Raw genomic sequence first — 22,903 nt, forward strand, 5'->3', positions numbered from 1 at the left:
TATATCCCCATCTTGACTTAACTAATTGCATTTCTGTAATCCTATTTCCAAGTAAGGCCATATTCTGAGGTACTAAGAACTAGGAGTTCAACATACATATTTCCAATTTAACCCATAACAGCCATAAAACTCATCACCAAACTCTTTGTCATATAGATGTTCTCCTATGCTGTATTCCATAAGTTTAGTAGCATTGCATTTTACATTTAGGTCTATGATCCATTTTGACTGACTTTTTTAAAAGTTGGAAGATTAGTGTCTAGGTTAATTCATATTTTTTTGCACGTGGAGTTGCAGTTGTTACATTACCACTTCTTGAAAAGATTAGGCTTTCTTCATTGAAAGCTCCTTTGTCAAAGATTAGCTGACTATACTTGCGTGGGCGTTTTTCTGGGCCCTCTATTCTGTTCCCTTGTTCTTTATATCTATTCTTTCACCAGTACCGTGCTGTCCTAACTATTATATCTTTGAAATAAGTTTTGAAATCAGCTTGTGTGAGTCCTCTAACTTTTTGCCCTTTAGTATTGCATTGGCTATTCTAGCTCTTTTGCTTTTCAATATGAACTATAGAATGAGGTAAATTTCCCCAAGTACATGACAGGATTTCTTGAAAATTTCAGCAGTCGTAACTAAAAGAGCAAATTATTGACTTTGCTCTCTATCAGTGGCTACCATAGCTTTCTTGTCTGAGTGACTCAGCTATAAGACAGAAACTTTTGCCTTTTAAGAGAAAAAGACAGGAGGGACTTCCCTAACCCTCCATGTCTCAGATATGAAGTCAGGGAGAGGACCATGGGGGATGCCTTCTAGTGAAGAGCTTCTGCTTCTGCTGACAAAGACTACATTGGTCACTGAAGTATTACCCTCTTCTGTTCCTGATGTGTGCTGTTGGCTCACACCCAGAGAAGCTTGAAAACCTAGGCAGTGCATTTTGATATTATTGTACATAGAAATCACCAAAGGATATTGTTGAAATATATATTCTGATTCAATACGTTTGGGGTGGGCCATGATTTTGTACATCTAACAAGCTCTTGAGTGATGCTGCTGCCATTTATACAAACTACACTTTGAGTAGCAGAGAGCCAGAGAAGCTTTTTCTCAAACTTTAGCATGCACAGAGTGACTTGGGCTGTTTGTTAATATACAGATTGTTGGGCTTCATCTCCAGAATTTCTGATTCATTAGGTCTGGGAAGGGTCCTTTGAATTTGAATTTCTAACTCATCCTCAGGTTACGTCGAGGCTGATGATCTAGGAACACAACCTGAAAAACACTGATCCGGAATTCTAGCTTATAACTACTCCAAAATGGAGAAGTAACAGGATTCTAGCCCATTTGACAGGTTGGAGGAAAAACAAAACCAAATCTCCAGACCCCTCACTGCTTATTGACTCAGCTGTTGATTACATGATTGTGATTGAAAGCCTGATCTGCATGTATGTTGAGGGAAATCACACTTACTGGCAGTGCTGGTGGTTATCATTAAAATGGCCACCAACAAAGATGATATTTTAAATCATCTTTGACAGAGAGATAGAGAGAAAGAGCATAAGCCGGTGGGTCAACAGAGAGAGAGGAAGAAGCAGGCTCCCTGTTGAGCAGAGAGTAAGCTGCGAGACTGGGCCCAATCCCAGAACCCTGGGATCATGACCTGAGCCAAAGGCAGATGGACTTACCAACTGAGCCACCCAGGTGTCCCACAAAGATGATTTTATGTTAGCTTTCTTACATATGTAGACAATAATATCATTGCTATAACTATGACTATAAATAGCATTGTTATAGTGATACATAAATAATAATTTCATCCATAATTAAAAGATGAGGCCAAAATTGTCACTCAAACATATTAGATTGTAACCACATATTTCTAAGAACAATAAAAAAAGTGTAGACAAAAATAAATAAGTAAAGAAAATTGACTGACTATTTAAGAGGTCTTAGTGGTTCAAAGGAGAAAAACCAAGCCACAGAATCAGAATATGTTACTCATAGGACATTTAAAATAATTGAAGACACCAGAGAGAATTTACCATTTTTTGATACAAATTGTGAAGATTCAAATAAATATTGCAATGTGAGTCTTGAGAATTTTACAACAATTTTTGGGAGTAATAAAAACAAACCAGGATGAGATGCAAAATGTAAAGAAATCAAGAGGAAAAAGACCCTGCAAGAACAAAATAAAATAGACTCCATCTTGTGGGAAATGACCCTACCCTTTCCCAAATGCTAATGGGTACTCAAACAGTTGCTGAATCTTAATGATTGAATACTTCTTTCTCTCACGTTTTCTACTTAATTATTCAGCAAATCCACTTGGGCCTTGCCTTCCAAATGCATAGGAAGTTAACCACCCTCCCCACTGCTAATAAGCCAGGCCAGACAATGTTTTTCTTTCACTTGGCATTAACATACTTCCTTAAATGCCCCTTTGGTTTCCCCTATGTGCCCCGCAGTATATCTTCAATGTTGGGTAAGAGTGATCCATTTAAAATATCAGGCAGATCAAATCACTGCTTTCTTCAAAAGTCTTTAGTGGGTTTTTGTTTTTTTTTTTTAATACACAACTATAAACTCATTGTTACTAATCATCCAAAGTACCTCATGCACTGGCCCATGTTACTGACCTCACCACCACCTTTTTGCTCTTCTCTCATGGCTCATTCCCATCCTCACACCTGCTGGCCACGCTCCTAGTTCCAGGTCTTTGGCGTTTCCTTTGCTGGCTTCTCCAGAAATCCTTGAGTGGCTCCCTCACCTACTTCAGCCTTGGATCAAATGTCATCTTCACAGTCACGCCTTTCTTGACTGCCCTGAAGTAGTAACTGCTTCTGTTCCACACTCCCTCCTCCCTCCCCTACTTTGTATTTCTTCAGAGCATTTATGATTATCTGACATCAAACATATTTCTCATATTTGTTATTTATAGTACCCTACTATAAGTTGTAAGAAAGTGCACCCTTGGGGTGCCTGGGTGGCTCAGTGTGTTAAAGCCTCTGCCTTCAGCTCAGGTCATGATCCCGGGGTCCTGGGATCGAGCCCTGCATCAGGCTCTCTGCTCAGTGGGGAGCCTGCTTTCCCCCCACCCTTCTCTGCTTGCCTCTCTGCCTACTTGTGGTCTCTGTCTGTCAAATAAATAAATAAATAATCTTAAAAAGAAAGTGTATCCTTTTGTGGGAGTGGAGACTTTTTTGCTCATTGCCCTACACTTAATACTTAAGAGAGTGCTCGATAATTCAAAACAAAAATACAGGAGATTGGGAATTGTCAGTGAAAATAAAAAATATGTGAAAGACAAATATAGAGAATCTTATAACTAAACAATAAAAGTTCAATGGAAAAGAAAAGAAGCCAGGTGAAGAAAAAATAAAGTAGAGAATGCTTTCCAAAAATTTTTTTTTAGATTGAGTGCACAGAAAATGCCTGATTAAAATAAATACATGAATAGACTATAGCAATAAAGGTAAAGTTCTAGAAACTTGTCAGACATAATAGGTTACTTGCCAAGAACGAGAATGAGATTGCCATTTTTTTCAAAACTGAAATTTAAAATATCCTTAATAATGTTTATTGACTTATTTAATAGAAACAACTGTGTTTCTAGCACACTGTGTATGCATTTGTGAGGGAAACAAAAAGCAACTCATGGAATCCCCTATTTGTGATGGAGACTGCTAGGTTCTACTATGGTATCAAGTTTGTATCTGGCCCAATATCTGCTTAGCCACAACACACTTCCCCACTGCTGGTGTTAGCTGAAGCCACATGACTAAGTTCTTGATAGTGAGTTAGGAATAGATGTGATATGTACTGGTCTGTGGCCTACGACGTTTGGATATGCCTTGTTCACCACACCCTTTCCTTCCCTAGTTCCTACCACTTAGTAAACTTAATGCCAAAATGATTTAAGAGAAACCTGAGTCTCTCATCAACTCTGAGGAGCAGAGATGCTTTACAAACCCAGAACGTTCACATTAATATATCTCTAGGGCCATAATGATGTGTGAGTTATTTTTTATTATTGTTTTCCTAATAAAAATATTAATTGTGGAAGAAACTGCAAAATCTGTAATTCAGTATAGGATGTTGAGTCAAATAATTTGGCTGAATTGGTTATTAAGAAAAGATAATACATACATAGAAATATATATATTTCTCATCCTGTAAGACTCAATTTGAGTATTTCCTTCTCCCACAGAATTCTGTCATGCTTCATTTTTTTTTTTAAAGATCTTATTTATTTATTTGACAGAGAGAAAGAGAGATCACAAGTAGACAGAGAGGTAGGCAGAAGCAGGCCCCCTGCTGAGCAGAGAGTCCAATGTGGGGCTCAATCCCAGGACCCTGAGATCATGACCTGAGCCGAAGGCAGAGGCTTAACCCACTTAACCCACCCAGGCACCCCTCCATGCTTCATTTTATGAGTATGAGAATTATGAAATTTTATGAGATTTTTATGAGAATCTATCTAAATGTTACCTTCTCCTTCTAGACTGTGGAAACCTTGAAGACAAGAGGTTCATCCTTTGATGTTATTTATAAAGAAATACTATTCATAATTAAATCAATTAAGAAATGGACTTATTATGTACTATAATCTCAGGAAACAAACTGAGGGCTGCTGGAGGGAGAGTGGGAGGGATGGGGTGGCTGGGTGATGGATATTGGGGAGAGTATGTCGTATGGTGAGAAAAAAATAATAAAAAATTTTTAAAAAAGTATAAAAAATAAAATAAAACTAGTAAGATAAAGAGTAGATGGAAAATGTAAATTCTTATATGGGTTCGTATATTCTTATATGGGTTCAAAACAGCAATTTTACAAGGACAGGAAGAAAAGGCCTAGCTTAACTACAGTTCATATAAAATGGCTTATGAGATTTTGTTAACTACACAGCCTGTGAGTCAACAATGTAACATGGCTGCCAAAATCAGCAATAAGCACAATGAAAATGTTTCACTTTGCCAGGCTCAATAAACATTATTTTGCTGTTCTGATGGCCTCTAATTGGGATAATTAAGAACTGAAGTGTCAACATTGGCCCCATCTACTAATTTCCTGATTGTTCATGGACTTCAGCCATTCCACATTTTGTTGCTCTGCATTCTACCACTCTGCTCCTTTTGCGCTTCCTAAGAAAGGCCTACAACTCACTCTTAGCTGCTCTGATGCACGTGGTAGACAGTTTGCATAAATGTCCATAGAGCTGAGGTAATAAGATAGGCAGTCATAGAACGAGCAAAAGATATTAGGAAGTTACTTTACTATCTATTGTATTTTTGGACAAATAGTAGTTGTAAAACTTTCCGATCAACACTGAATTTGATATAATAAATAGGGAGTATTCATTAAGACAATCTGCTACAAACGGTGCATGTTTCTCTCATCTGAGCCCATATACTACTTGATGTTTTCCCATCATTGAAAACACAAGCCCTTTACTTTCCTTCATCTATTGCCTCCATCCCAGGTGTAAATGTCTTAGATCAGATTTCTGAAGCACAAGGCCTGCCACAGAGGTCTGGGTGCCTTTAGTTATTAATGAAGGACTTTTCAAGAAAAACTTAAGGGAGTAGACTAGGATAATAAAAGTGGGAAAAGTGACAAGAATTTGAGTTCAGTTTAAGCCTAGGCTTTACCTGACTTACATATACTGCTCTGTTGCTTTGTTCACATTTGAGGCAAAAAGATCAGCATTTAAAACCCTGTATCAGGGTATCATGGGTTGTGAGCATCCCTTAGGGTTTGTGCAGGTGTGTATACTTCTGTTATAAGGTAGTTCCAATCAGCCATTGATTAATTCCATAGAAAAGGTGACATCTACTACAAGTAGCAGTCAACATTCACAGCAGCTCAAAAATGGATCGTGACCGCAGAACCAGGACAGGGAATCTGGAGTAGATGGGTGGGGACATCTTTCAGGCATAGCTTTTCCAGAATTCTATGGTCAAAATTCCTGAGAAAATTTACAAGAAGAGAGTTCCTTGGAGAACCTGTAACCCACCAGCATGGATACTGCAGTAAGCACCAAAGTTGGAACTACCACTGTAACTTGCCCTCAGCCTTGCATAGCACTTCTGCTGGACTGGAGGCTTGCAATGTAGAATGACCCAGACCCAGATGTTGGAGAATGCTGGTGTCTGGGCCTCAGGTTACCATGTACTTATCAGATGTGGATGTTGTACTTGCTCAATTACAGTTAATACTGGGCATGTAAGTACCACCAGTTGCCTCAATGGATTGTTTGAGTATCACTTATATTTCTTCCTTCCCTAATTACAAAGCAGAAGTCCTACCTTTTGATAATAATCAGGGTTGTTTATCCCTGTGAGATTGTATACATGCAGAAAGAGTCCAAAGTGACCCTCCCTTAGCCCTAGATTTAGTCTTACTGTCTCCTGTTAGAAGGATCATCGTTTGGAAAATGAGCACCTCTGAACTAACAGATACTAGGATTTTAGGGAAGAGATCCATGAATTCCTAAAGTGGATAGTCAGAGGAATTGGTAAGTGGGGTTGTAGTAGGGGCTAAATTGTACCCCCCAAAATCCATATGTTGAAGTCCTAACCTCCAGTACCTCAGAATGTTACATTATTGGGCATAAGGTCTTTAAAAAAGCAATTAAGTTAAAATGAGGCTGTTACGATGGGCCCTAACCCAATAATACTGGTATTTTTATAAGGAGAAGAAATTTAGACACAAAAAGAGATCCCAAAATTGTGTGTGGCCAAAGAAAAATTATGTGAGGACACAGCAAGAAGGTGGTCATTTGCAAGCCAAAGAGAGAGACCTCAGAAGAAACTAAAGCTGCCAAAACCTTGATCTTACTTCTAGCTTTCAGAACTGTAACAAATAAATATCTGTATTTAAGTCAGCTGGTCTATAGTATTTTTTTTTTAAATAGCAGCCCTATCATGGGGCCACTGCTGCTTTTACCTCTTGTTTTTCAGACCCACGTATTCTGTTTACTGGAGATAAAGTGTCACATAATGCCAAATTTAAAGGAGCATACCCCATACTAAAAATTAGCACCCTTTCTTTGCAAGGATATGTTTTCTCCATTTTTTTTATGAAGTTAGTCTACTGCTCCTTTAGGTAAGTATCTTTGGGATAATGTGGTAGGTAGTGAGACCAGTTGATCCCATGGTTTTTGAGTGTACTGCCATTCTAACTTCATCATAAAACAGGTCCTTCTGCCTACAGTGACATCACATAGTATCCCACGTCAGTGAGAAATGGCACTTATAGAATGGTGGAGTAAGGAGATTTGCAACATCTTTCCAACAATAACAATAACTGGACAAATTTCTCAAAAAAAAAAAAGCAAAATCATTGCAGTTCTCTGAAATTTAAAAAAAAAACACGAAAAATTGTGAAAAAACTTTTTTAAAGGAAAATTACTGAATCTTATATAAGACCAGTAGGAGAATATGAGGTTTTATATCCCACCTCTCTACTCCCAAACACTCCAATTCTATTCCACCAGCGATAGTTCAGAGCATGCAAAAGCTCCATGACCAAAATCATTGCTGGAAACAATATTGATCTTGGTGGCAACCCACCTTGTAGCTAACCTGGTTGTGATACTTGTTGTGGCAAGCAACAGATGAGCAGATAATGTTTATTTAGAAGATCTGAAGACTAAGACAATCACAGTGTTCTTAAAAGCTACCATATATCTAGGTGGTCTCAAAGGCTATGCACATATATATGCACAAGGATGCACATAAACTTTGGACAGACTGGAGAGGACCTGTTACCTCCATGTCCCTAGATGTATATAAGGCCATGTGCAGGTTCATAGAAGACATAACAAGACCCAATAAAAGGTAAAAACTGGGAGAACTGTCAACTGCCTGAATTATGAATGTATAGCTCATTCTTTACACAAATGCATTGCAAAGAGTGGACACTTTACTGAATCAAGGTGTATAAGCACTATCTCTGGTCAGTCACTGGCTGACTATTAAATTATGCTAATCCACATGGATCTCAAGTGTAATAATAAAAATAAACACATGAACAGATAAAATGAAAAGAGAGATCACTGGCTACACACTGCACAACAGGCAAACTTGAAACAATTAGTTCAGGTAAATGGATAAAAATACAATCAAATAAGCAACTACCTGCAGATTCAGTGGGGAAGAACACCAGAATCCAGAGTTGCTACAATATCTTATCTAAAATGTTGTTTTCAATAAAATATCATGAGACATACAAAGAAACAGGAATATGGACATATACATAAGAAAAAGAACCAATATAAATTGCTTGTACAAGTCCAGATGTTGCACTTCACAAAGACTTCAAAGAAACCATTACAAATATGTTGAAAGGACTAAAAGAAACACTTTAAAGAATTAAAGGGAAGTCTGAGAATGACTCCTTAAAGAGTGGATACCATTAAAAAGGTAGAAATTATAGAAGCCAATAGAAATTCTGGTGTTGAAAATGAAAAAAAAATTACAGTGAAAAATTCACTGGAGTGGGGAGGGGTAGGGAGAGGGTGGTTCGGTTATGGACATTGGGGAGGGTATGTGCTATGGTGAGTGCTGAGAAGTGTGTAAACCTGGAGATTCACAGACCTGTACCCCTGGGGTTAATAATACATTATATGTTAATAAAAAATAAAAAAAGTATAAAAAAAATTCACTGGAAATATCTAAACGGAAAATACGAGTTATGAAGTTATTAAGACTGAAAGAGCAGTTATCACTATTAACTTCTAGAAATGAAAATAATTAGAAGGAAGTAACATAAACAACTTTTTGCCAACAAACTTAAATAGTTTAGGTGTAATGGACAAATGACTAGAAAGAATCGAATTGCCAAATTGAGTCAAGAAGAAATAGAAAATCTGAATAAATCTATAATAAGAAATTAAATTAGTGATCAAAAATCACAGAAATAAAAGCCTAGGCTTTCCTAGAAATTCTATCAAACATTTAAAAAGGAAATGATAGGGACGCCTGGGTGGCTCAGTGGGTTAAAGCCTCTGCCTTGGGCTCAGGTCATGATCCCAGGGTCCTGGGATCGAGCCCCGCATCAGGCTTTCTGCTCAGCAGGGAACCTGCTTCCCTCCCCCTCTCTCTGCCTGCCTCTCTGCCTACTTGTGATCTCTGTCAAATAAATAAATAAAATCTTAAAAAAAAAAAAAAGGAAATGATACTAGTCATTCAAACACTCTTTAAAAAGAGAGAGGAGGGATTACTTACTAATTGTAAGGTCAATACTAATACCTAAATATAAGGCTAAACAAAGCCATCCCATGTGTCTACAGACCATTGCCCTCATGAAGAGAGACACAAAAATCCTCTGAAATATTAGCAAACCCAAACCAGAAACATATAAAAAGGATTATACACTATGACCAGGTGAGATTTATCTCAGGAATGCAAGATTATTTTAACATTTGAAAATCAATTAATGCAATACACTAATGTTTTAATAGAATAAGGACACAAAAACATAATCATCCAATAGATGCATTAAAAACTTGACAATATCTTCCTTGATGAGGGTTATACTTTCTAAGTTTTCATATGTGTGATCATTTTTATTTAAATGCCAGATACGAAACAGAAGCCCATGATAGGGATGCTCAGAAAAGGGCCAGTTTCTTGTGTCAGGTTGTCTGCATGCGGGTTGAGGCAGTGCGGTTAAGTAGTGGTTTGGGGCTTTGTGGTTGCTTGTTAGATTCACTTTGCCGCATGCTTAAGTTACATGAAGATCAATCTTCCCTTAGTAGGGACCTGGGTGCCTAGGTTTCTTTCAGTTCTCCTTGGCCTCAACTTTTGGCACACCAGGTTGTCCGCCCATCAGTGGTTTCCTCTCCCCTCACTGTCCCCTAACGTAGCTCTTTTAACTGCGGCCTTTTCCCCCAATGCCAGACCCTTAGCGTCCTCTGGCTACCTTTCAGTTTTCCCTCTCATACTCGGAATCCAGGAAAGCCCTATTGCCGGTGTCTCAGGTGACTTCTCCACTCTTCAGCGTCTCCCACCCAAGAGACGGGGCGAGGGTGGACTACTTAGGTAACATTCGAGTGCCTGGGAATTATCCGTTTCTCCTACGTGTCCTGTTTCTGCCTGTACCCCGTGTCAACCTTGCTGTCAGTTCTACTGACAAAAAGTCAAATGAAGTACCGTCAAAACTTAAGGGTTTATTTGAGCAAACACTGATTGAACTGAGACAGCGCCAAACCGGAAGCAGCTGAAATCGCTCCACCCACAGGCGGTCAGGAACGGCTTTACAGAGAAGCTGCGGAAGCACAGGGAGTTATCTGATTGGCTACAACGGCAGGCTCGTTGGGTGCTCGCTGATTGGCTGTCCTAAGGTTTCGGTTTCGAAATCCCGTCGCTTAGCGTTTGGTTCGCTTACATAAGCCGCCTGGGCATTCGAATTGTCCGAGTCTAATGTCTATCTTACTTAATTAATTTAAGATTCCGTTTTCCAAAAATGTTAAGAAGTACTCAGGGAAGCCCTCTGGAGGAGTCAGCAGGTGAGAGCAGGTTCCGGTTGCGCCGTGTTTCATCATATTGGACATTTAAATTTCAGCTTTTCCCTACCCTGTCTGTGGCAGCTTCTTGGTCTTCCTCTCGTTCTGCCATGATCAGAGCAGCAATTGTTTCTCTTCTCAAGGGTAGTCGTCATCGTCTTTTTTCTTTTATTTCATTAGGTTTCTTTGCTATCTTAGCATTTTATATAATTTTTTAGATTTTATTTATTTGAGAGAGAGGGTGAGGGTCAAGGGAGGGGCAGAGGGACAAGCTGACTCCCCGCTGAGCCAGGAGCCAGACCAGAGGCGGGATCCCAGGCCCCTGAGGTCATGACCTGACCTGAAGTCAGGCACTTGACATACTGAGCCACCCAGGTGCCCCTCTGTCTTGGCACTTTATCAGTCAAAAGCAAAAAAACAAGCAAAACAAAAACTCCACTGTGACTTTTTTTTTTTTTTTTTTTTTGGCTATTTGGTTTATTCTTACTGGGTTGGGAGAATTCTCTTGTGACTTTCTGCATCCTAAGTGGAGTGAAATACAGGTTTCATTGATTCCTGCCCATATCTGTATTGTTTTTTCCCTTCTACCTAACATGGGTTTATTTTGCTTATAATTTTCTTCTTAAGGTACAAACTTAATTTACTGATTTTGTATGTTTCTCCTAAAGACTGTTCACTACAAAAATATTTTTTTCAGCACTGCTTTGGCTATATTCCACAGTTTTATATATAACACTTTTGCTATCATTCATTATCATTATCATATCATTAGAAATATTTTTGGGGTGCCTGGGTGGCTTAGTCGTTAAGCATCTGCCTTTGGCTCAGGTCATGAACCCAGTGTCCTGGTATGGAGCCCCCGCATTGGGCTCCCTACTCAGAGGGAAGCCTGTTTCTCCCTCTCTCGCTCGCTCGCTCTCTGTTGAATAAAAATTTAAAAAAAATTTTTTTCCTAATTTTATTTATAGTCTCTTCTTTGACTTGGCGATGACTTGGAAGTGTATTGCTTAGTTTCTAATGTTTTCATGATTTTCTAGATATCTTACTGTAATTAATCTTTAATTTATGGTCAGGAAAAATAATTTCTAAGATTTCAGATATTTTCAAAATATATTGTGACTCATTTTGGCCCTATTTATTGTCTTTTGGTGAATTCATATGGTGAATGTTCATGTGTATGGGAAATCGTTTATTCTGTAGTGATTGGGCGTTGTGTTCTCTTAAGTATCAACTAGGCAAGGTTGGTTGAGTTTTCTAGTTGTTCAGTCAGTTACTGAGAGTGGAACATTAAAATCTCCAGTGGTGATTATGCACTTACCTATTTTTTCCTTTAGTTCTCCCAATTTTTATTCACGTATTGAATATCTGCATAGGACTTTATGATTTGTGTGCCTTCCTGATATAGTGTCCCTTTTATAACTGAAATATTGACTTTATGTCGGTTTGTCTTTGGGTGTATCTATGTATTGTTTCTTTGGCTTATCTTTTTTCATTTGTTACTGCTTGACATAGATGTATTTCTATTTAAAGTGTGTTTTTTATAAAAAGCATATACTTATTTTAAGGGTATGTATCTGGCAACAACCTCTGCATAATTGAGGTGTGTTTAGTTCATTACATTCAATATTGTTATTGATATAGTCTGCTTTAAGCCTACCATCTTGCTATTTATTTTCAGTTTTCCCATCTGATTTGTGTTCTTTTTTCCTTCCATTCATACACAGTTTGAGCTAATCATTTATTGTTTTTTGGTATTACATTTTAATTACTCTATTTACTTTTGACCTATACATTTCCCCATCATTTTCTGTAGAAATTGCAGTGTCTTTTATCACAGTCTACTTAGAGACAGTATTGTTCTACTTCATGGTGAGAAATTTACAACCACACAATTCTATTTATTATCTTCCTGTCCTGTCTGCTATTTTTTTCAAATAGTTTACTTCTCAATGCATTGTAAAATCTACCATATATTTTTAATATTGTTTTTAAATGGTAAGTGTGTTCTAAAGAATTGAAAAGAATTACAAAAGATGGTCTTTTTACTTACCCACACCTTTTCTGCTTCTGGCGTTCTTCACTTCTTCCTGCTGATTACTTTCCATTTTTTTAAATAATTTCTCTTCAAACTTCTGTAGCTTTGCTTCTTAATCTAAAGATCAAGTTTCTTTAGTATTTTTTTAAGAGTGGGTTTGTTGGTACTCAGTTTTTGTGTATTCATCAATATTTCACACTCACATTTGAAAGATACTATTTGCTGGATATGGAATTCTTTTTTTTTTTTTTTTAAGATTTTATTTATTATTTGACAGAGAGATCACAAGTAGGCAGAGAAGCAGGCAGAGAGAGAGAGAGGAGGAAGCAGGCTCCCTGCTGAGCAGAGAGCCCGACGCGGGGCTCGATCCCAGGACCCTGAAATCATGACCTGAGCCGAAGGCAGAGGCTTAACCCACTGAGCCACCCAGGGATCCCTGGATATGGAATTCTAAGTACTTTTTATTTTCCTTTCAACACTTTAGAGATTTTGTTCCATTGTATTCTTGATACCATTGTTTCTGATGAGATCTTAAATATCATGTGTGCACAATGTATCTTTTAAGCTGCTTTTAAGATACCATTTTTACGTATTTTCAGCAGTTTGATTACAGTATTCCTAGGGTGACATTTTGTATATTTATCCTGTTTTGGCTGTGCAGAGATTCTTACATTTGTAGAATAACGTGTTTCAACAAATTTGGGAAAATTTTGGACATTGTATCTTCAAATAATTTTAATTCTCCATTATCTTTCTCTTTTCCATTGGGTTCCAGTGAAACTTTGTTAAACTGGTTGATATTTTTCCACAAATTACTGACAGTCTTTTCATTTTCTTGATTTTTTTTTTTTTTCCTGTATGCTGTCCTGATTAAATATCTCTTTATGGCCATTGACTCTTTCTTCTGACTCTAATCTGGAGTAGAACTCATCCCTTGGATGTTTATTTTAGATATATAAATTTTAGATTTCTAGAATTTGTTTAGTCCTTTAATAAAAGAAAAACAGCTTCCATTTCTTTCCTGAGATTTCCCTCTGCTCACTCATGACGTATAAGTTAAAAAACAAAACAAAACCTATTTATCATAACTGTTTCAAAGTCATTGTCTGATCATTTCCACATCTGTGTTTTCTTGACATCTGTGTCTTTTGATTTCCCCTTTCCCTTGAATATGGACTACATTTTATTATTTCTATTTTATTATATTCATATTAAGTAACATATAAAATATAATTTTATGCTTAATTATTTTTATTTACATTATTGTATTTATATTATGTTGGTGTTACGAGATGAATTATGTGCCATTATTTTACTACCACCTATATGCTATGCTTATCACTGCTGGTTCTATTTTTTCTTTTCTCACTTTTTTTTTTTTTTTGGTGCTCAAAATTCACTTATATACTGCCTAGTGAATGACCCATGGACACTTAAACTGTAAAACAAAATGTATTTTCCTCTCAGTTCCTCTTCTTTCTTTATATTAGTTAGTGGCCTTTATACAACTCAATTGTAGTTGTTATTTTTTCCCATCCTCTCATACCATGATTAATCATTGCCTTCTAAACATATTTCATTCAAATCCATCATGTTCTCTATGTGTGCATCCAGTACTACTATTTAATATCAAGCCCTCATTCTTCCTTGCATGGAGTATTCTAGTAGACAGCTTGTGTTTTCCCTGACTTCAGCTTTGTAGTTCCTCAGACTGTCTATGGTGAAATGCTAATTGCTATAATGGCAAAAAATATTGGTGGCTTTATGCAGTAGAATGGGTGGTGGTGGGGATAATGATGTCACTGTTTCATGCAGTTTCTCAGGGAGCCAGGCTGATGGGGTTTGCCCTTCTCAGCCTATGGCTCTGTGATCTCTTTGGATCTCAAGATCCTCTGCTGGATCTTCTGCATCCAGCAGACAGAAGAGGAAGAAGAATGGAAAATGATGTATGTTTTTATGATCTAAGTCTAGAAGCAGTGTACCTTACTTTTGGATACCATCCAGTGATATGAGATCTCTTCACACATAGCTATGAGGAGGGCAACTAAATATAGTCTAGCTATGTACCCAGGATGAAATGCAATAATGAACAACTTGCCGGTTTCTTCAGTAGTCTACTCTTTAGGCAAATAAATTTCCATCTCATCCTCTCTCCATTGTTTGAACATAATTCAGCTTTTCTAAAGGAGATGGCTCATAAGTCTGTTTCAATCATTGCATTTATCACGGAGTCCACAATGTTCAGATGATGGACAGATTTTAATCCTGTTTTTGACACTTGATAGTCACTCATTCTAGACAATAAAAATAAGACACATGCATGCACTCATGTGCACACACATAGGCATACACCTCTGACATAATAAAGCTTTCATTTGGAAAGAATAAAATGGGAGATCCTCAAGTCATGGTGCATAGTAATTTTGAAATTGTTTTGGTGGATACTATCATACTTCCTACCCGGAACATAAGGGGAGATCATTGATTACACTCAGATTATAGTTTGTGGGGAGAGATTTTTTATGCATTGTTTGATTTCACTCCAGTATGTTCTTCCTTGTGCATTATTTGATTAAGATACATGTTGAGAGACAGTCTATGAGAACTCTGTAGTGTTTCAGCCACTTCTGTAGATGGCTTCTTGCTAGTGCAAGTTTAATATTAAATGGCCAAAAATATTTTAGTGTGAGTTTAATTTGCTGATAATATATTTTTCATAAATACTTAGTAGGTCTGATCTGTCTGCTTCCAGATAGTTTCATGTGCCAGAAAACATACCCAAAGTTATTTCCTGAATTTAATTCTCAAGTCTGATTATTTATTTCCTTCCTCAGTCCCCTACCTCAACTTAATAGTGATCTTGAAGCTATCTGAGATAGTAGGCTTGTTGGAGAATACTGAATCCTTAACCTGAACTTTACTCCCATGTTTTTTTTTTTTCCCCCTCTTAAAAATCTTTCTTGGCTTAAGACTGAATGTGTCCTCCAAAAATTCATGAAGTGAATTAGCTAACCCCTAATGTGATGGTATTAGGAGATAATACCTTTTGGAACTGATTTGGTCATGAGGATAGAGCCCTCATGAATGAGATTATTGCCCTGATAAAAGAGGCCCCAGAAGCTCCCTTGTTCCTTTCACGAGGTGAAGACCTGGTGAGAAGACAGTCGTCTATGAACCAGGAAGTGGACTTTCAACAGACACCAAATCTGTTGCCATATAGGTCTTGGGCTTCCTGCCTCCAGGACAGAAATAACGTTGCAATTGTTTTCAAGTCCCCCAGTCTGTTACAGTGGGCCGAATGTACTAAAATAGAAACTGATACCAAGAAGTAGGGGTGTTGTTGTAACAGCTACCTAAAAATATGGAAGCAGCTTTGGAACTGCCTGTGATGGGTAGATACTGGAAGAATTTTGAGCTTCCTGATATAAAAAGCCTGCACTGCCGTAAATGGACCATTATGGGTGATTTTGGTGAGGGCTCAGAAAGAAAAAAAGGGGAGCTGTAGAGAAAGCCTAAGTGTTCTTAAAGAATACCTAAATGATTCTGAACAGAATGTTGATAGAAATGTGGATGGTAAAGGCCATTCTGAGAAGGTCTAAGATGGAAATGAGACATATGTTACTGAGAGTTGGTGGAAGGACCTTCCTTATGATATAGTGGCAAGAAACTTGTTGGATTTTGCTTGTGTTCTCATGTTTTTTGGAGGATAGAGTTTGCCAGTAATGAAATGGGATATTTAGCTGTGAAGAGATTTCTACACAACGTGTTGAAGGTGTAACTTGGTTTCTCCTGGCTGCTTACAGTAAAATATGAGAAGAGAGAGATGATTTAAAACATAATTGTTGGGGCGCCTGGGTGGCTCAGTGGGTGTTAAACCTCTGCCTTTGCTAAGAACGCCCCTCTGCCTTTGACTCAGGTCGTGATCTCAGGGTCCTGGGATCGAGCCCCACATCGGGCTCTATGCTCAGCAGGGAGTCTGCTTCCCCCTCTTTCTCTGCCTGCCTCTCTGCCTACTTGTGATCTCTCTCTCTGTCAAATAAATAAATAAAATCTTAAAAAAAACCATAATTGTTAAGCAGCTAATAAGTACAACAAATAAATAAGTTAATTAAAAGATTGCGGGGGAGGAGTCAAGATGGCGGAGAAGTAGCAGACTGAGACGACATCAGGTAGCAGGAGATCAGCTAGACAGCTTATCTAACAATTGTGAACACCTACAAATCCAAAGGGAAATTGAAGAGAAGAAGAGCAACAATTCTAGAAACAGAAAATCGATCACTTTCTGAAAGGTAGGCCCTGTGGAGAAGGGAATCCAAAGCAACGAGAAGATAGACCACAGGGGGAGGGGCCGGCTCCTGGCAAGTGGCAGAGGCGGAGCAACGGAGCACAAAATCGGGACTTTTAGAAGTCTGCTCCACGGAGGGACATCGCTCCAGAGGCTAAACTGGGGGGAAACCCAGGCGGGGTCAGCATAACCCCAGGTCCCGTGGGGTCACAGAAGGACCGGGGGCATCTGAGTGCCACAGAGCTCGCAGGTATTAGAGCGGGGAAGCCGGCTACAGCAACAAAGCCGAGGAGTGAGCTCTCAGCTCAGGGTTACCTTGTGCTGGTCGCAGGCTGGGTGGGCTCGGAGCGCAGCCAGAGGGCACAGAGATGGAAGCGACCGAGCGTTTCTCTCCAAGTGCCAGCAATTGACCGCTTTCCTACTGGCGCGACCGCAGGCCAGGGAGGCGGGGTGGTTGGGCGCTTTTCTCTGAGGGCGCACTGAGGAGCGGAACCCCAAGCTCTTGGCTCCTCCGGGCCGAGAGATTGGGAGGCCATCATCTTCATTCCCATCCTCCGGAACTCTACAGAAGGCGCTCAGGGAACAAAAGCTCCTGAAAGCAAACCCAAGCAGATTACTTAGCCCGGCCCCTGGCAAGGGCAGTGCAATTCCGCCTGCTGCAAAGACACTTGAGAATCACCACAACAGGCCCCTCCCCGAGAAGATCAACAAGAAACCCTGCCAAGACCAACTTCACTCACCAAGAACATCAGAATTCTATAGGAGGAGAAAGCAAATCTTATCTGGACAAAATGACAAGACGAAAAAACTCACCACAAAAAAAAAACAACAAGAGGCAGTACCAAAGGCTGGAGACCTAATCAATACGGACATTGGTAATATGACAGATCTAGAGTTCAGAATGACGATTCTCAAGGTTCTATCCGGGCTTGAAAAAGGCATAGAAGATATTAGAGAAACCCTCTCCGGAGAGATAAAAGCCCTTTCTGGAGAAATAAAAGAACTAAAATCTAACCAAGTTGAAATTAAAAAAAGCTATTAATGAGGTGCAATAAAAAATGGGAGCTCTCACTGCTAGGATAAATGAGGCAGAAGAAAGAATTAGTGACGTAGAAGACCAAATGGCAGAGAATAAAGAAGCTGAGCAAAAGAGAGACAAACAAATACTGGACCACGAGTAGAGAATTTGAGAGATAAGCGACACCATAAGACGACACAACATTAGAATAATTGGGATTCCAGAAGAAGAAGAAAGAGAGAGGGGAGCAGAAGGTATATTAGAGACAATTATTGGAGAGAATTTTGCTAATATGGCAAAGGGAACAAACATCACAATCCAGGAGATGCTAAGAACGCCCCTCAAAATCAATAAAAACAGGTCCACACCTCGTCACCTGATAGTAAAATTTACAAGTCTTAGTGACAAAGAGAAAATCCTGACAGCAGCCCAGGAAAAGATGTCTGTAACATACAAGGGTAAAAACATTAGATTGGCAGCGGACCTCTCCACAGAGACCTGGGAGGCCAGAAAGAACTGGCGTGATATATTCAGAGCACTAAACGAGAAAAACATGCAGCCAAGAATATCTGGCTCGGCTATTATTGAAAATAGAAGGAGAGATAAAGAGCTTTCAGGACAAACAAAAGCTGAAAGAATTTGCAAACACCAAACCAGCTCTACAGGAAATATTGAAAGGGGTCCTCTAAGCAAAGAGAGACCCTAAAAGTAGTAAATCAGAAAGAAACAGAGACAATATACAGTAACAGACACCTTACAGGCAATACAATGGCAATAAATTCATATCTCTCAATAGTTACCCTGAATGTTAATGGGTTAAATGCCCCAATCAAAAGACACAGGGTATCAGAGTGGATAAAAAAACAAAACCCATCAATATGCTGCCTGCAAGAAACTCATTTTAGACCCGAGACACCTCCAGATTTAAAGTGAGGGGGTGGAAAACAATGCACCATTCCAATGGACATCAGAAGAAAGCTGGGGTGGCAATCCTTAGATCAATTAGATTTTAAGCCAAAGAGTATAATAAGAGATGAGGAAGGACATTATATCATAGTCAAAGGGTTTGTCCAACAAGAAGACCTAACAATCTTAAATATCTATGCTCCTAACATGGGAGCAGCCAACTATATAAACTAGTTAATAACAAAATCAAAGAAATACATCGACCGTAATACAATAATAGCAGGGGACTTTAACATTCCCCTCACTGAAATGGACAGATCATCTAAGCAAAAGATCAACAAGGAAATAAAGGCCTTAAATGACACACTGGACCAGATGGACATCACAGATATATTCAGAACATTCCATCCCAAAGGAACAGAATATACATTCTTCTCTAGTGCACATGGAACATTCTCCAGAATAGACCACATCCTGGGTCATAAATCAGGTCTCAACTGGTATCCAAAGATTGGGATCATTCCCTGCATATTTTCAGAACACAATGCTCTGAAGCTAGAACTCAATCACAAGAGGAAATTTGGAAAGAACGCAAATACATGGAGACTAAACAGCATGCTTCTATAAAATGAATGGGTCAACCAAGAAATTAAAGAAGAATTGAAAAAATTCATGGAAACAAATGATAATGAAAACACAACGGTTCAAAATCTGTGGGACACAACAAAGGCAGTCCTGAGAGGAAAATATATAGTGGTATAAGCCTTTCTCAAGAAACAAGAAAGGTCTCAAATACACAACCTATCCCTACACCTAAAGGAGCTGAGATAGAACAACAAAGAAAGCCTAAACCCAGCAGGAGAAGAGAAATCATAAAGATCAGAGCAGAAATCAATGAAATAGAAACCAAAAAAACAATAGAACAGATCAACAAAACCAGGAGCTGGTTCATTGAAGGAATTAATAAGTTTGACAAACCCCTGGCCAGAATTATCAAAAAGAAAAGAGAAAGGACACAAATAAATAAAATCATGAATGAAAGAGGGGAGATCACAACCAACAGAAAAGAAATATAAACAATTATAAGAATATACTACAAGCAACTCTATGCCAACAAATTTGACAACCTGGAAGAAATAGATACATTTCTAGAGACATATAAACTACCACAACTGAACCAGGAAGAAATAGATAACCTGAACAGACCCATAACCAGTAAGGAGATTGAAACAGTCATCAAAAATCTCCAAACAAACAAAATTTCAGGACCAGACAGCTTCCCAGGGGAATTTTACCAAATATTTAAAGAAGAATTCATTCCTATTCTCCTGAAACTGTTCCAAAAAATAGAAATGGAAGGAAAACTTCCAAACTCATTTTATGAGGCCAGCATCACCTTGATCCCCAAACCAGACAAGGATCCCACCAAAAAAGAGAATTACAGACCAATATCCTTGATGAACACAGGTGCGAAAATTCTCACCAAAATACTGGCCAATAGGATCCAACAGTACATTAAAAGGATTATTCACCACGATCAAGTGGGATTTATTCCAGGTCTGCAAGGTTGGTTCAACATCTGCAAATCCATCAGTGTGATACAATACATTAATAAAAGAAAGAATAAGAACCGTATGATACTCTCAATAGAGGCTGAAAAAGCATTTGACAAAGTGCAGCATCCCTTCCTGATTAAAACTCTTCAAAGTGTAGGGATAGAAGGCACATACCTCAATATTATCAAAGCCATCTATGAAAAACCCACTGCAAATATCATTCTCAATGGAGAAAAACTGAAAGCTTTTCCGCTAAGGTCAGGAACATGGCAAGGATGTCTGTTATCACCACTGCTGTTCAACATTGTACTAGAAGTCCTAGCCTCAGCAATCAGACAACAAAAAGAAATTAAAGGCATCCAAATCGGCAAAGAAGAAATCAAACTATCACTCTTTGCAGATGATATGATACTATATGTGGAAAACCCAAAAGCCTCCACTCCAAAACTGCTAGAACTTGTACAGGAATTCAGTAAAGTGTCAGGATATAAAGTCAATGCACAGAAATCAGTCGCATTTCTTTACACTAACAACAAGACAGAAGAAAGAGAAATTGAGGAGTCAGTCCCATTTACAATCGCACCCAAAACCATAAGATAGCTAGGAATAAATCTAACCAAAGAGGCAAAGAATCTATACTCAGAAAACTATAAAGTACTCATGAAACAAATTGAGGAAGACACAATGGAATGGAAAAATATTCCATGCTCATGGATTGGAAGAACAAATATTGTGAAAATGTCTATGCTACCTAAAGCAATCTACTCATTTAATGCAATCCCTATCAAAATCCCATCCATTTTTTTAAAAAAATAGAACAAATAATCCTAAAATCTATATGGAACCAGAAAAGACCTCGAATAGCCAAAGGAATATTGAAAAAGAAAGCCAAAGTCGGTGGCATCACAATTCCAGACTTCAAGCTCTATTACAAAGCTGTCATCATCAAGACAGTATGGTATTGGCACAAAAACAGACACATAGATCAATGGAACAGAATAGAGAGCCCAGAAATAGACCCTCAACTCTATGGCCAATTAATCTTCGACAAAGCAGGAAAGAATATCCAATGGAAAAAAGACAGCCTCTTCAACAAATGGTGCTGGGAAAATTGGACAGCCACATGCAGAAAAATGAAATTGGACTATTTCCTTACACCACACACGAAAATAGACTCCAAATGGATGAAGGACCTCAATGTGAGAAAGGAATCCATCAAAATCCTTGAGGAGAATGCAGGCAGCAACCTCTTTGACCTCAGCCGCAGCAACTTCTTTCTAGGAACATCGCCAAAGGCAACAGAAGCAAGGGCAGCAATGAACTATTGGGATTTCATCAAGATCAAAAGCTTTTGCACAGCAAAGGAAACAGTCAACAAAACCAAAAGACAACTGACAGAATGGGAGAAGATATTTGCAAATGACATGTCAGATAAAGGCCTAGTGTCCAAAATCTATAAAGAGCTTAGCAAACTCAACACCCAAAGAACAAATAATCCAATCAAGAAATGGGCAGAGGACATGAACAGACATTTCTGCAAAGAAGACATCCAGATGGCCAACAGACACATGAAAAAGTGCTCCACATCACTTGGCATCAGGGAAATACAAATCAAAACCAGAATGAGATACCACCTCACACCAGTCAGAATGGCTAAAATTAACAAGTCAAGAAATGACAGATGCTGGCGAGGATGCGGAGAGAGGGGAACCCTCCTACACTGCGGGTGGGAATGCAAGCTGGTGCAACCACTCTGGAAAACAGTGTGGAGTTTCCTCAAAAAACTGAAAATAGAGCTACCCTATGACCCAGCGATTGCAGTACTGGGTATATATCCTAAAGATACAAACGTGGTGCTCCGAAGGGGCACGTGCACCTGAATGTTTATAGCAGCAATGTCCACAATAGCCAAACTGTGGAAAGAACCTAGATGTCCATCAAGAGATGAATGGATAAAGAAGATGTGGTATATATACACCATGGAATACTATGCAGCCATCAGAAGAAATGAAATCTTGCCATTTGCGACGACGTGGATGGAACTAGAGGGTATCATGCTTAGCAAAATAAGTCAATCGGAGAAAGACAACTATCATATGATCTCTTTGATATGAGGAAGTGTAGATGCAATGTGGGGGGGTTGGGGGGAGCTAGGAAAAGAAAAAATGAAAAGATGGGATTGGGAGGGAGACAAACCATAAAAGACTCAATCTCAAAAAACAGACTGAGGGTTGCTGGGGGGAGGGGGGATGGGAGAGGGTGGTGGGGATATGGATATTGGGGAGGGTATGTGCTATGATGAGTGCTGTGAAATGTGTAAACCTAGCGATTCACAGACCTGTACCCCTGGGGATAAAAATACATTATATGTTTATTAAAAAAAAAAAGATTTGGAAAATTCTCAGTTTGTCTCTATTGCAAAAAATGAGAAAGCATGTTCAGAAGAGAAAACTCAGGGTTTAGCCAGGCAATCATTGATAAGGAGATGATTATGGACTAGAATTGTGAGCCTAATCAACCATATCAACAAAAGCCAGGTTTTATTCCTCTAATGGGAAAGAATGACTCCCAAATTGTCTCAGAGATCTTCAGGGCTATC

This window comes from Martes martes, assembly GCF_963455335.1.
Source record: "Martes martes genome assembly, chromosome: 3".
Lineage (NCBI taxonomy): Eukaryota > Metazoa > Chordata > Mammalia > Carnivora > Mustelidae > Martes > Martes martes.